Source organism: Hyla sarda, chromosome 2 (assembly GCF_029499605.1).
Source record: "Hyla sarda isolate aHylSar1 chromosome 2, aHylSar1.hap1, whole genome shotgun sequence".
Classification (NCBI taxonomy): Eukaryota; Metazoa; Chordata; class Amphibia; order Anura; family Hylidae; genus Hyla; species Hyla sarda.
The window spans coordinates 511892678-511908210 of NC_079190.1; the positions used below are offsets into that span (position 1 = coordinate 511892678).

The following is a 15533-nucleotide window of genomic DNA, read 5'->3' on the forward strand; positions in this document are numbered from 1 at the left end:
TCCTCTTGAATTCTCCGCTTCAAATTAATGCCCATCTCCTCTGCCCATTGACTTTAATGTTTTTTCCGTTGTCCTGTTCACACTGCGGAAATTCTGCTAGCGGAATTCCGACGCTTAATTCCGTTCCGCTTGAAGAGTGAGCATATTCATTCTTCTAGCGGAATCCGCTAGCAGAAATCAATAGAAGTCAATGGTAAAAAAATTGCGCGGAAATGGCTGAAAAACCCTTCACTTCTTTCTCCCCCATTTCAGCCCGCAATTTGTGCGGAATGCGGGTGGAATTTCACGCAAAAATAAAATTCTTTTTTCCGCCCGTAAATTTTTCGCCGTGAATTACTCTTTATTTACTCAGTGTGAGCGCACCCTCAGTATTGTTTTATATTCAGCTAAAAGTGGTGCAGTTACTTATATCCTTCTTATACATTGCTTAGTTTTATGCACTATATTGCACTAGGGGTAGTGCTGTTACTTTGTATTATACATTGTTTAGTTTTATGCACTATATTGCACTAGGGGTAGTGCTGTTACTTTGTATACTTATATCTTTATACATTGTTTAGTTGTATGCACTATATTGCACTAGGGGTAGTGCTGTTACTTTGTATACTTATATCCTTATACTTTGTTTAGTTTTATGCACTATATTGCACTAGGGGGTAGTGCTGTTACTTTGTATACTTATATCCCTATAAATTGTTTGGTTTTATGCACTATATTGCACTAGGAGAAGGACAGTTACTTTGTATACTTATATCCTTATACATTGTTTAGTTTTATGCACTATATTGCACTAGGGGGTAGTGCTGTTACTTTGTATACTTATATCCTTATACATTGTTTAGTTTTATGCACTATATTGCACTAGGAGAAGGACAGTTACTTTGTATACTTATATCCTTATACATTGTTTAGTTTTATGCATTATATTGCACTAGGGGTAGTGCTGTTACTTTGTATACTTATATCTTTATACATTGTTTAGTTTTATGCACTATATTGCACTAGGAGTAGTGCTGTTACTTTGTATATTTATATCCTTATACTTTGTTTAGTTTTATGCACTATATTGCACTAGGGGGTAGTGCTGTTACTTTGTATACTTATATCCTTATACTTTGTGTAGCTTTATGCACTATATTGCACTAGGGGGTAGTGCTGTTACTTTGTATACTTATATCTTTTTACTTTGTTTAGCTTTATGCACTATATTGCACTAGGAGAAGGACAGTTACTTTGTATACTTATATCCTTATACATTGTTTAGTTTTATGCACTATATTGCACTAGGGGTAGTGCTGTTACTGTGTATACTTATATCCTTATACATTGTTTAGTTTTATGCACTATATTGCACTAGGGGGTAGTGCTGTTACTTTGTATACTTATATCCTTATACTTTGTTTCGTTTTATGCACTATATAGCACTAGGGGGTAGTGCTGTTACTTTGTATACTTATATCCTTATACATTGTTTAGATTTATGCACTATATTGCACTAGGGGGTAGTGCTGTTACTTTGTATACTTATATCCTTATACTTTGTTTAGTTTTATGCACTATATTGCACTAGGGGGTAGTGCTGTTACTTTGTATACTTATATCCCTATAAATTGTTTAGTTTTATGCACTATATTGCACTAGGGGGTAGTGCTGTTACTCTGTATACTTATATCCTTATACATTGTTTAGTTTTATGCACTATATTGCACTAGGGGTAGTGCTGTTACTTTGTATACTTATATCTTTTTACTTTGTTTAGTTTTATGCACTATATTGCACTAGGGGGTAGTGCTGTTACTTTGTATACTTATATCCTTATACTTTGTTTAGTTTTATGCACTATATTGCACTAGGGGTAGTGCTGTTACTTTGTATACTTATATCTTTATACTTTGTTTAGCTTTATGCACTATATTGTACTAGGGGGTAGTGCTGTTACTTTGTATACTTATATCCTTATACTTTGTTTAGTTTTATGCACTATATTGCACTAGGGGTAGTGCTGTTACTTTGTATACTTATATCCTTATACATTGTTTAGCTTTATGCACTATATTGCACTAGGGGGTAGTGCTGTTACTTTATATACTTATATCCTTATACTTTGTTTAGCTTTATGCACTATATTGCACTAGGGGGTAGTGCTGTTACTTTGTATACTTATATCGTTATACTTTGTTTAGTTTTATGCACTATATTGCACTAGGGGTAGTGCTGTTACTTTGTATTATACATTGTTTAGTTTTATGCACTATATTGCACTAGGGGTAGTGCTGTTACTTTGTATACTTATATCTTTATACTTTGTTTAGTTTTATGCACTATATTGCACTAGGGGTAGTGCTGTTACTTTGTATACTTATATCCTTATACTTTGTTTAGTTTTATGCACTATATTGCACTAGGGGGTAGTGCTGTTACTTTGTATACTTATATCTTTATACTTTGTTTAGTTTTATGCACTATATTGCACTAGGGGTAGTGCTGTTACTTTGTATACTTATATCTTTTTACTTTGTTTAGCTTTATGCACTATATTGCACTAGGGGGTAGTGCTGTTACTTTGTATACTTATATCCATATAAATTGTTTAGCTTTATGCACTATATTGCACTAGGAGAAGGACAGTTACTTTGTATACTTATATCCTTATACATTGTTTAGTTTTATGCACTATATTGCACTAGGGGTAGTGCTGTTACTTTGTATACTTATATCCTTATACATTGTTTAGTTTTATGCACTATATTGCACTAGGGGGTAGTGCTGTTACTTTGTATACTTATATCCTTATACATTGTTTAGCTTTATGCACTATATTGCACTAGGGGGTAGTGCTGTTACTTTGTATACTTATATCTTTATACTTTGTTTAGTTTTATGCACTATATTGCACTAGGGGTAGTGCTGTTACTTTGTATACTTATATCCATATAAATTGTTTAGCTTTATGCACTATATTGCACTAGGAGAAGGACAGTTACTTTGTATACTTATATCCTTATACATTGTTTAGTTTTATGCACTATATTGCACTAGGGGTAGTGCTGTTACTTTGTATACTTATATCCTTATACATTGTTTAGTTTTATGCACTATATTGCACTAGGGGGTAGTGCTGTTACTTTGTATACTTATATCCTTATACATTGTTTAGTTTTATGCACTATATTGCACTAGGGGGTAGTGCTGTTACTTTGTATACTTATATCCTTATACATTGTTTAGTTTTATGCACTATATTGCACTAGGGGGTAGTGCTGTTACTTTGTATACTTATATCCTTATACATTGTTTAGTTTTATGCACTATATTGCACTAGGGGGTAGTGCTGTTACTTTGTATACTTATATCCTTATACATTGTTTAGTTTTATGCACTATATTGCACTAGGGGGTAGTGCTGTTACTTTGTATACTTATATCCTTATACTTTGTTTAGCTTTATGCACTAGATTGTACTAGGGGGTAGTGCTGTTACTTTGTATACCCACAGTCATGGCTGTAAATGTTGGCACCCCTGAAATTTTTCAAGAAAATTAAGTATTTCTCACAGAAAAGGATTGCAGTAACACATGTTTTGCTATATACATGTTTATTCCCTTTGTGTGTATTGGAACTAAACCAAAAAAGGAGGAAAAAAGCAAATTGGACATAATGTCACCAAACTCCAAAAATGGTCTGGACAAAATTATTGGCACCCTTTCAAAATTGTGGATAAATAAGATTGTTTCAAGCCTGTAATGCTCCTTTATACTCACCTGGGGCAAATAACAGGCATGGGCAATATAAAAATCACACCTGAAAGCAGATAAAAAGGAGAGAAGTTCACTTAGTCTGTGCATTGTGTGTCGGTGTGTGCCACACTAAGCCTGGACAACAGAAAGAGGAGCAGAGAAATGTCTGATGACTTGAGAACCAAAATTGTGGACAAATATCAACAATATCAAGGTTACAAATCCATCTCCAGAGATCTAGATTTGTCTTTGTCCACAGTGCGCAACATTATCAAGAAGTTTGCAACCCATGGCACTGTAGATAATCTCCCTGGGCGTGGACGGAAGAGAAAAATTCATGAACGGTGTCAACACAGGATAGTCCGGATGGTGGATAAGCAGCCCCAAACAAGGGGCTCAGGGAGCATCAGTCGACATTTAAATGAAATGGAACTCTATGGAGGAGACCCAGGAGGACCCCACTATGGAGGAGACCCAGGAGGACCCCACTATAGAGGAGACCCAGGAGGACCCCACTATAGAGGAGACCCAGGAGGACCCCACTATGGAGGAGACCCAGGAGGACCCCACTATGGAGGAGACCCAGGAGGACCCCACTATAGAGGAGACCCAGGAGGACCCCACTATGGAGGAGACCCAGGAGAACCCCACTACGGAGGAGACCCAGGAGGACCCCACTATGGAGGAGACCCAGGAGGACCCCACTATGGAGGAGACCCAGGAGGACCCCACTGCTGACACAGAGACATAAAAAAGAAAGACTACATTTGCCAAAATGAACTTGAGTAACCGAAATCCTTCTGGGAAAATGTCTTGTGGACAGATGAGACCAAGATAGAGCTTTTTGGTAAAGCGCATCATTCTACTGTTTACTGAAAAAGGAATGAGGCCTACAAAGAAAAGAACACAGAACCTACAGTGACATATGGTGGAGGTCAGTGATGTTTTGGGGTTGTTTTGCTGCCTCTGGCACTGGGGGCCTTGAATGTGTACAAGACATCATGAAATCTGAGGATTACCAACAGATTTTGGGTCGCACTGTACAGCCCAGTGTCAGAAAGCTGGTTTGCTCCCGAGATCATGGGTCTTCCAGCAGGACAATGACCCCAAACATATGTCAAAAAGCCCCAGAAATGGACGACAACAAAGTGCTGGAGAGTTCTGAAGTGTCAGCAATGAGTCCAGATCTAAATCCCATTGATCACCTGTGGAGAGGTCTTAACTAGTGTTGGGCGCGAATATTCGCAATGCAAATATTTATCGCGAATATGGCGCTAAATATTCGCAATTAGGAATATTCACATTTTTCCCCCACAGTACACATCACAGTGATCATCCCTCCCTGCTTCCAGCTTGTGGTGTAAACAAGGCTCCAATATTAGTTACTGTGTCAGACTGGTGGGCGCCCGGAAATTTGCATATGCAAATTTTTGCGCTTATTGATCCCTCCCTTCTTTTAGCTCTTTTATTATGCAATGTTGCGCATGCGCATGCAAATTTTAAGGCGCATAGTATATCGCAAATTTGAATCTGGCCTATGCTGCTCAACACTAATCTTAACCCCTTAAGGACATGCGCCGTAAATGTACGGCGCTGCATAGCACCTCTTAGCGCAGGAGCTGTTACTTTGTATACTTATACCCTTATACATTGCTTAGCTTTATGCACTATATTGCACTAGGGCTAGTGCAGTTACTTTGTATACCTATATCCTTCCTATACTTTGCTTAGCTTTATTGCACTAGGGGTAGTGCTGTTACTTTGAATACTTAAAGAGTACCTGTCACTGAATAAAACTTTTAATATAGTGTTCCTTGTGTAATTAGAAGACATTTCCCTATTCACTTGCTTTTAAAAATATCAATATAAATATGTTTAAAATGTAACAGAAAAAACGACCACTAGGTGGCTCTGTTCTGTTCCCTGCCACAATTAAAGGGGTACTCTACTGGCCAGCCTTCGGAACTAAATGTTCCTAATGCTGTTTTCGCGCTGCGGGGGTCGGCCATCAAGGTCATGCCCCCTCAATGTAAGTCAGTGGGAGGGGGCATGGCGGCCTTCAGGCTCCCTCCCATAGACTTGCATTGAGGGGGTGTGGCCTTGACATCACAAGGGGGTGTGGCGACCCCCGAAGCCCGCACCAGCGCTCAGAACTAAATTTTCCAAACGCAACTGAGCTTGATTGACAGCTGCACAGAGCCTCACTGAAAGCTGCACAGAGCCTCAATGAAACATGCATAGAGCTTGAAGTTTTCTAATTATCACAGCATTGCAATGATGTGAGGGCGGAAGTGGTCCTCAAGCAGGCTTCAGTGATGTCACGCCTGCTGGGAAACGCCCACTTTCTCCTGCTGGGAGATTGCATATGAGCAAGAATAAAGGTATGATACACAGCTTTTTTTAGGGGTGGGAGGGGTGTTAGGAGTAGTTAGGGGACATAGCCTGAGTTAGTTAAGAAAAGTTTATTTGGTGACAAGTACTCTTTAAATCCTTTTTATACTTTGCATAGCCTTAGTGCAGTTACTTTTGTTATACACACATCATTTTTGTGCTTTGCTTAGTTTTATATACTGTACTATGTGGCACTAAGGGGCAGGGGGTAATACAGTTACTTTGTATATACTTATCATCTTTCTGTGCTTTGCTTATTTTTATATACTATATTGCACTATGGGTAGTGCAGTTACTTTGCATACGGTACACACATAATTGTTGTGTTTTGCTTAGGCTTCTCTCACACTGCCGTTGTGACACGGCAGTGTGACATATGTCGGGGAGCCCGGGGAGAATAGCGGGAGGAAAAATACATTATGCAACATTTTTTCCTCCCGCTACCCAAGTCAAAAGACACCCGACGGACCCCATAATAGTAAAAGGGATCTGTCGGGATCCGTTGTTTTCTGTTGTGTCCCGTCACGGACGTTTTCCAACGAGGCCTTAGTTGTATGCACTGCTTTGCACTAGGAGTAGTGCTATTACTTTGTATACTTTTTACCCTTTTTGTGCTTAGCTTGGTATTTTGCACTGTTTTACACTAGGAGTAATTCAGTTGCTGTGTATGCTTTTATCCTTTTTTTTGCTTTGCTTAGTCGTATGCACTGTTTTGCACTAGTAGTAGTGCAGTTACTTTGTACTCTGTTTTGCACTTTGTATACTTTCATCCTTTAAAGGGGTATTCCAGGCAAAAACTTTTTTTTATATATCAACTGGCTCCGGAAAGTTAAACAGATTTGTAAATTACTTCTATTAAAAAATCTTAATCCTTCCAATAGTTATTAGCTTCTGAAGTTTTCTGTCTAACTGCTCAATGATGATGTCACGTCCCGGGAGCTGTGCATGATGGGAGAATAACCCCATAGGAGCTGGACAGCTCCCGGGACGTGAGTCATCAGAGAGCAGTTAGACAGAAAACAACAACTCAACTTCAGAAGCTAATAACTATTGGAAGGATTAAGATTTTTTAATAAAAGTAATTTACAAATCTGTTTAACTTTCCGGAGCCAGTTGATATATATATAAAAAAAAGTTTTTGCCTGGAATACCCCTTTTAAGCTTTGCTTAGGCTGGATTCACACCACGTTTTGGCCATACTGTTTTCAATCAGTTTTTCTAAAGAAAACTGATTTGCAAAAAAACGGATTGAACCATATGGGAAAAAGAAAACAGTATGCGTTTTTATACTGTTTTTAAAAGTGCATAAGGTTCCGTTCATTTTTATAAAAAAATAATAATAATAAGTTTTTGAAAATGTTGTCCATTTTTAATGGGAGGGGTGTTGGGTGGGGACTTAAGGATGCAAATGCGAATGTGCAAAGTAAAAACCGTATATGGTTTCCCGTATGGAACCGTATACATGTGCGTTCCCCATTGACGTCCATGTTAAAAAAAAAACGCCTACGGTTGCAGTACAGTTTTTAAACCGGAGTCAAAATCGTGGTTGACCACGGTTTTGTCTCCGGTTTAAAAACCGTACTGCAACCGCATATGTTTTTTTTAACATGGACGTCAATGGGGAACGCACATGTATACGGTTCCATACGGGAAACCGTATACGGTTTTTACTTTACACATGCACATTTGCATCCTAAAGTCCCCACCCAACACCCCTTCCATTAAAAATGGACAAAATTTTCAAAAACTTATGTTTTTTTTTTTTTTTTATAAAAACGGACGGAACTGTATGCACTTTTAAAAACAGTATATGGTTTAAAAATGCATACAGTTTACTTTTTCCCCATACAGTTCCATCCGGGCTTTTTGCCATACGGTTTTCTTTAGAAAAACTGATTGATAACAGTATGGCAAAAATGTGGTGTGAACCCAGCCTTAGTCTTATGCACGGTTTTGCACTAGGAGTAGAGCAGTTACTTTATATACACTTTTTATCCTTTTTGTGCTTTTAATAGTCTTATGCACGGTTTTGCACTAGGAGTAGTGCAGTTACTTTGTACACTTTTTATCCTTTTTGTGCTTTTAATAGTCTTATGCACGGTTTTGCATTAGGAGTAGTACAGTTACTTTGTACACTTTTTATCCTTTTTGTGCTTTGCGTAGTTTTATGCACGGTTTTGCACTTTGTATACTTTCATCCTTTATATATTCTGCTTAGTCCTGAACAGTACAAGGTCACTGGATACAGGTGCTGAGAGAATGAATATCTTTTACCATTGATGCTTTCGCGAGTAACCCCTTACACCCCAGCCATAAATCCCACATCTCAGTTCTTATCTCAATTTCTACAATCTGCATCCTGATTCCACGGTCTGAATAAAAGAGAAAAAAAAAAAAAAGAAAGGCAACTTTCCCTCCAAAATCATTTTCGCCTTCTTCTCTTAAATACTTTTTATATCAGTTTTTAACACAGGAATATTATTTTCATGCCAGTAAACAAAAAAAAAATGGGACAAGCATCCACGCGTCCGCTTCCCTTTAAAATAACCCTTGGCCGGAGTTTTAATTTGGAGGAAGGTTTCGGTGTATCGTTTTATTTCTGTCCTGGTAACACTATGTACTATATGCATTGCACCTGTTCAGACATAAGTACTGCATATTATTATAACTGTAGGAGCAGGCACTCTCTCCACCACCCCTCCTACCCCTGTACTGGCACATTGACCCGGCTTGCAGATTACAGGAATATTTTCTATTATTTTTTATTATTTTTTGGGGTGGGGGTGGGGGGGTCAAGCATCCGTAAATATCGTTCATTAAGAAAAATAAATCTGATGTGCATCAGGCCAACCAGCTTTGTGCTTGTTCTGTTTTATTTTATAGAATAAACAAAGAGCATGAACGTGCACTCACCGCTAGGCAGAGACAGTTGGGTCTGGAAGTCCGGTAACGGGGTGCCGGGTCACGGCATAGGCGCTGGGGTGTGGCTCTCGGAGGCTACGCCTGGAAGTCCGGTAACGGGGTGCCGGGTCACGGCATAGGCGCTGGTGTGTGGCTCTTGGAGGCTGCGCCTGGAAGTCCGGTAATGGGGTGCCGGGTCCCGGCATAGGCGCTGGGGTGTGGCGCTCGGAGGCTACGCCTGGAAGTCTGGTAATGGAGTGTTGGGTCACGGCATAGGCGCTGGTGTGTGGCGCTTGGTGGCTACGCCTGGAAGTCCGGTAATGGGGTGCCAGGTCACGGCATAGGCGCTCAGGTGTGGCGCTCGGAGGCTACACCTGGAAGTCCGGCATAGGCGCTGGTGTGTGGCGCTTGGAGGCTACGCCTGGAAGTCCGGTAATGGGGTGCCGGGTCACGGCATAGGCGCTGGTGTGTGGTGCTTGGTGGCTATGCCTGGAAGTCTGGTAATAGGGTGCCGGGTCACGGCATAGGCGCTCAGGTGTGGCGCTCGGAGGCTACGCCTGGAAGTCCGGCATAGGTGCTGGTGTGAGGCTTTCGGAGGCTACGCCTGGAAGTCCGGTAATGGGGTGCCGGGTCACGGCATAGGCGCTGGTGTGTGGCGCTCGGAGGCTACGCCTGGAAGTCCGGTAACGGGGTGCCGGGTCACGGCATAGGCGCTGGGGTGTGGCGCTCGGAGGCTACGCCTGGAAGTCCGGCATAGGCGCTGGTGAGTGGCGCTTGGAGGCTACGCCTGGAAGTCCGGTAATGGGGTGCCGGGTCACGGCATAGGCGCTGGTGTGTGGTGCTTGGTGGCTATGCCTGGAAGTCCGGTAATAGGGTGCCGGGTCACGGCATAGGCGCTCAGATGTGGCGCTCGGAGGCTACGCCTGGAAGTCCGGCATAGGTGCTGGTGTGAGGCTTTCGGAGGCTACGCCTGGAAGTCCGGCATAGGCGCTGGTGAGTGGCGCTTGGAGGCTACGCCTGGAAGTCCGGTAATGGGGTGCCGGGTCACGGCATAGGCGCTGGTGTGTGGTGCTTGGTGGCTATGCCTGGAAGTCCGGTAATAGGGTGCCGGGTCACGGCATAGGCGCTCAGATGTGGCGCTCGGAGGCTACGCCTGGAAGTCCGGCATAGGTGCTGGTGTGAGGCTTTCGGAGGCTACGCCTGGAAGTCCGGTAATGGGGTGCCGGGTCACGGCATAGGCGCTGGTGTGTGGTGCTTGGTGGCTATGCCTGGAAGTCCGGTAATAGGGTGCCGGGTCACGGCATAGGCGCTCAGATGTGGCGCTCGGAGGCTACGCCTGGAAGTCCGGCATAGGTGCTGGTGTGAGGCTTTCGGAGGCTACGCCTGGAAGTCCGGTAATGGGGTGCCGGGTCACGGCATAGGCGCTGGTGTGTGGCGCTCGGAGGCTACGCCTGGAAGTCCAGTAACGGTGTGCTGGGTCACGGCATAGGCGCTGGGGTGTGGCGCTCGGAGGCTACGCCTGGAAGTCCGGCTTAGGCGCTGGTTGAGTGGCGCTCGGAGGCTACGCCGTAGGCGTAGCCTCCGAGCACCACACACCAGCCCCTATGTCGTGACCCGGCACCCCCTTACCGGACTTCCAGACCCGACTGTCTCTGCCTAGCGGTGAGTGCACGTACGTGCTCTTTGTTTATTCTATATTGATACTTCATAGCAGGAGACACCGATATAGGTCGCCGAGGACCGTATTGCAAGTTGTAGAAGGTGATATTGCTTCCTGAGTGCTCTCCCCGATTTCTGGCTTCATTTTGTTGCTGTTTTATTTTATTTTTTAATTTTTACAGCTTTAAAAAATAAATAAAAAAAGAAAGAAAAAAAAGAAAGAAAAAAAGGAAATTATTAGGAAAGCAATTACGCCTGTCACCATTTTTTTGTGACTGAATAGGCTGTACAACCTCTGACAAAACGGGTGACATTAATATATAATCAGTGGCTGAAAAACAATGCGGGAGCAAGGGGAGGGAAGGTGGGGCTGCTCCTTCCGAACTGTCTGTGTGTCCCTGGTCCCTTTTTTTTTTTTGGCTGCTGGTATCTGGCAGTGTGTTAGTCAAGCAGTGTTGAACCTGTTGCTGCAGTAGACGAGTGAGTATTTTGCTTGCTAGATAGAGGAAGGAGGGCTGTCTGCTGTCTGGTAGGAGGGCATTGTCTGTGTCTTTCTCCCTCTATCACACACACACATACTCTTGCTCGCTCTTTCTCTCTCTCTCCCTCTCTCTCTCTTCCTCTTTTCCACTCTCTCTCTCTCTCGTCTCTGTGGTTTGTAAGGTAGGTTGCAGTGTGTGTATATACACAACATCAAGCGCAGGAAAATGGACTCATTAGACAGGCAGGCAGTCATTACCACTCACACTGTAGTTCCAGGGAGACTCCGATTATAAGAAGAAAACTCAGCTCTGGGGGAAACAAGGTAGGCCAGTTAACTTTAAAGAGAAAACAAAAATGTATCCAATTCATTCGCCTTTTTTTAATTTTCAGTCACATTTTGTTTATTCTTGTCTTTCGATTTGCACGAAATGTATCCGGCAACTTACAGTTTCTTCTTTTCCTTGAATTTTATTTTGCTCAACATGTTTCCTGGGGCCTACCAAACCCCCTCCCTAAAAAAAGAAAAATTATATATATATATATGTATATATATATATTTTATTTCTTCATCCTTCTCTCCTACAGTTGTTTGTGTTTATGGGTGTGACCGCTCCGGCAGTTCGGCATTTTTACTTTAAATTTCTTTTATTCTATTTTATTTTATTTTTATTTATTTATTTTTTATTTTCCTCGGTTTCTAATGAAATCAATATCAGTCACTCGTCCGAAACTCTCCTGTGTGTGTGTGTATCTCTTCAGTCTCGTCTCCTGTTTATACAGCTCCCAGTTTTTATATCCTTTTTTGCATCTTTTTTTTTTTTTAGTATGTGCCGAGATGTCTATTTTATAGCTGATTTTATTTATTTAATCTGTTCCTTCCTGTGTTAAAAGTTGGCAAAAAAACAAGACAAGACAAGATATATATATATAAAAGGAATAGGAAAATGTAAATGTGGAGCAGGTTGTTGTTGTATGTTAAACTTTGGACTGAATTTTAGTTTCTTTTCTTTTTTATTTATTTTTTTATCCTTATTTACTTTGGACCGGAGAGCTGGGGTTGCATATCTGTCCTCCCTTTTTTTCTTTTCTTTATTTTTAGAAGCAAACAGCATTGTGTGCTCTCAACTTGTTCTCCTCCAGCTCGGCAGCTAACGTTTCTTTATTGTAAAATGTGAAAACTTTGGAACAGGTAGTGTTGGGAAGAGAAAAAGTGCCTGCTGTTAGGTGTGTCTGCTCAGGAGAGGAGGGGGGGGGGTGTGTCATTGTCCCTGCTAGAGACATTTTTAGTGTCTAGAGCCATTTTGTATTTGGGGAATAAATAAAATAATGCTTGTGATTTAAAAAAAAAACAAAAAAAGCATAAAAATAAAATGCAATAAAAAGTATCCAGACATATCCGGCATGTTTTCCTGGGCCTTGGACCATTGTTTTGGAAAGGCTTTTCGGCAGAGTTTTTTTTTTTGTTTTTGTTTTTTGCAGCATGGAAGGAAAGACGAGATCTGCTTTTTTGTGTTGTGTTGTGGTTTGTGTGCATAATCTGCCTCTTCTCATCTCAGATCTTTTTTGTTTTTTCCCTACGAGTAACACTGCTGCTTTGCTTGTTGCACGGACACCGAGAGTCACTGTTGCATAAAGAGTTTACAAAAAAAATCACTAAGCTTTCTTCTTTTTATTTTGTATTTTTTTTTTTTTTTTTTTTGGGAAAGAGATTGTCATCAAAAATCAGGGCCAAGCTTTCCTTCTGTATGCCTCAGTTTTTGCACTGTTGTGTTTGTGTCTTTTTTGTTGTTGTTGTTGTTGTTGTGTTTGGGGAGGGGGTTCACTGGGTACCCTCAGACAGAGCGGCTTTTTGAAGTAGCATAATGTCACTTGTACCTGTACCCGCCGGGTAGTTGCGGCCCACTTTTTCGTGAATGCAAATTACTTTTTTGGTTTGTATCCAACAGGTACAAGACATCCCAGGGTTAGTACCCTCTGATAACACAGGGTTATTACCCACGTACTGTGACACCTATCCGGGTACAACCACAAATACGTCTAATGCATATTTGGATATTTTTTTTTCTAAAAGTATTATTTCTTAAACTGGCTTAAAAAAAAAACTATTGCATGGGTTGTTTGTTTTTATTTTTTTATATGTTTCCTTATATTTCCTTCTTTCTCAGCTGTTAACTGTTCAGGCATAGGATACATTATGTAAATGGAGACTGGACAAATGAGAGGAGTGGAAAACTACAGCCCTTGGCAATTCTGATCACAAGCAGAACAAGAACAACAACTGGATTTTCAGTTTAGAGGGAAATGTAACTTGACTGTGTGGTGCAGCATGTATTCCCTGTGCATAATGTATGGACAGGGAGACGAGCACCCGTCGGTACGTGCAAGGGTTACAGCAACTTTATTCCACAGTTTGCATTTCTTTTGGCTAAGATTTGCATTATTAGTAAAAAAAAAAAAAATAGACTTGGGCACCAGCTACCTCCGTCTGTTTAATCTTGTGACAAAATCCAATAACTCAAGAAAAATAAATAAATGTGATCTGATGTTTATAGATGAGAGGAAAAAAAGAATAATAATAATAATAATCTGGATCACGCGGTCGGTTTTCGATGGTTTCTTTTTTCGGCCATAACTGCGGCATCTGGTCCAGCCATGCCATTGGTCTGTTATAATAGAGTTCATTTTATTACTCTGTCAGTAACCTTGAACTATACATCCATATACCGTATTATTTATATAACTTTTTTGGAATGTGAGGATAGGGGGTTGAGTGTGACCCTTAAGAGACGTCAATCAGAAATAATCCTAACTGCTAATTTACATATTTAAAGAGAGAGGACAGTTTTGCCCCCATTAGAGTCCTTAGTATACCCCCCCATTATCATTAACACGCCCATGGGTATCCACCCAAAACAATGTATTTTAATGAGAGGGAATTAATATGGAGTAATCCTATTTATATATTATTGTAAATAGTAACTTTTTTTTTAGCTTTTTCTATTTAGCTATGCAAACAGTAATAAAAAAAAAAAATATATATATATATATATATATATATATATATTTGTACGTGTGTATATAAATATATATTTTATATATACTGTTATATAAATATATATATATATATATATGTGTGTATTTATATTTATAATATATATATGTGTGTGTGTATATATATATATATATATATATAAAATCATTTTTATCTCTATATTTACATATATATATATATACATATATATATATATATATATATATATCTTATATGTTAATGGTAACTAAACTTTAATTGAACTTTGGAGATTTGAGGCCTACACCAAATTTACAGTCTCAGCCATTTCTAATAGGAAACAAAGTTTAACTTTTTATCTGCAAATAAATTGGGTGTGAATGTAAACTTTTGGAGACATTGGAAAGCAATTGGAGGAGGCGGGGGCAACAGGAGGGTAGTTGGCACGGGACCCACAGTGCCCAGGACTAGAAATCCATTTAGTGTATTCAGAAAGCGGCCCGAGAGTTCATTTGTAGATATTGCAGATGGACGATAAAAGAAAATGGAATAATGGGATTTAGCTGTATCCGTCTATCTCCTGACCTCTAATACTGGATGTGGGTTAAACTTGCCCCCGTCGATGTATACAAGTTGGCAGGAATATATCAAACAATGTGACTGGCATGGTGTATTCACATGACTGTATTAAAAGTTATACATTACCAGCCACGGCATACAAGGATTATTTTATCTCGTTTTTTTTATTGTTTATCTCAAAGTTCCAGGGCTGAAATGAAAGAATTACGTGCCAAGATTTAACTGGTTTTCTGCAGCTTACCAGCTCCTCTACCTTTTCCATCAGACTCTTTTGAAAAAACATTTTTTTTATTTTTTATTTTCATATCGTAATAAGATTCAGATATTTGAAATTGCTACACCTGATGCCTGGAAATGCATTATTTAATTATATATTTAGATATAGGTTTTACCCTTTTTTTATTTTTTTATTAATTTTTTTTATTTAAATCAAACTACCGTATTCTTTTTATTTATTTTTTAAACATGCTCCCTCAATCCATGTACAGTGTTTTGCCTTGCACCTTTCCCCCCCCCCATAATAAAAATATGGATTTTTAACCCTTTTACCTTTGCAGTCATAGGCTATAAAATACTGTAATGTTTTATTGCATCTCGTCCGTCTTGTATATAGGAAAGCGTGGCTGTGACATGGCAAGTAAAAACATTTTTTTTTTAAAATGTATACTTTTTTTTATTTATTAGCCTGGCACTTGGGTCGTCATTTTTTGGGAACACTTGTGAGGTCAGAGTACTTGTGCCCCAATATGGCTTTATGCAGCCACTTATATAACG

The 15533-nt window shown here is 40.1% G+C and overlaps 1 protein-coding gene across 8 annotated transcripts in view; it reads left to right on the forward strand.

Moving 5' to 3' along the window:
- ZBTB20 (zinc finger and BTB domain containing 20) overlaps positions 1–15533 on the forward strand; it is a 980340-nt gene that overhangs the window by 97959 nt on the left and 866848 nt on the right. Inside the window, exon 1 of one of the 8 annotated variants that reach the window (XM_056559923.1) lies at positions 11258–11492. The exons of the other annotated variants lie outside the window; for them this stretch is intronic. The gene's annotated coding sequence lies outside the window, so the exon portion shown is untranslated. Of the gene's footprint in view, positions 1–11257; positions 11493–15533 lie in introns of those variants that run through there. 8 annotated transcript variants of the gene reach the window in all.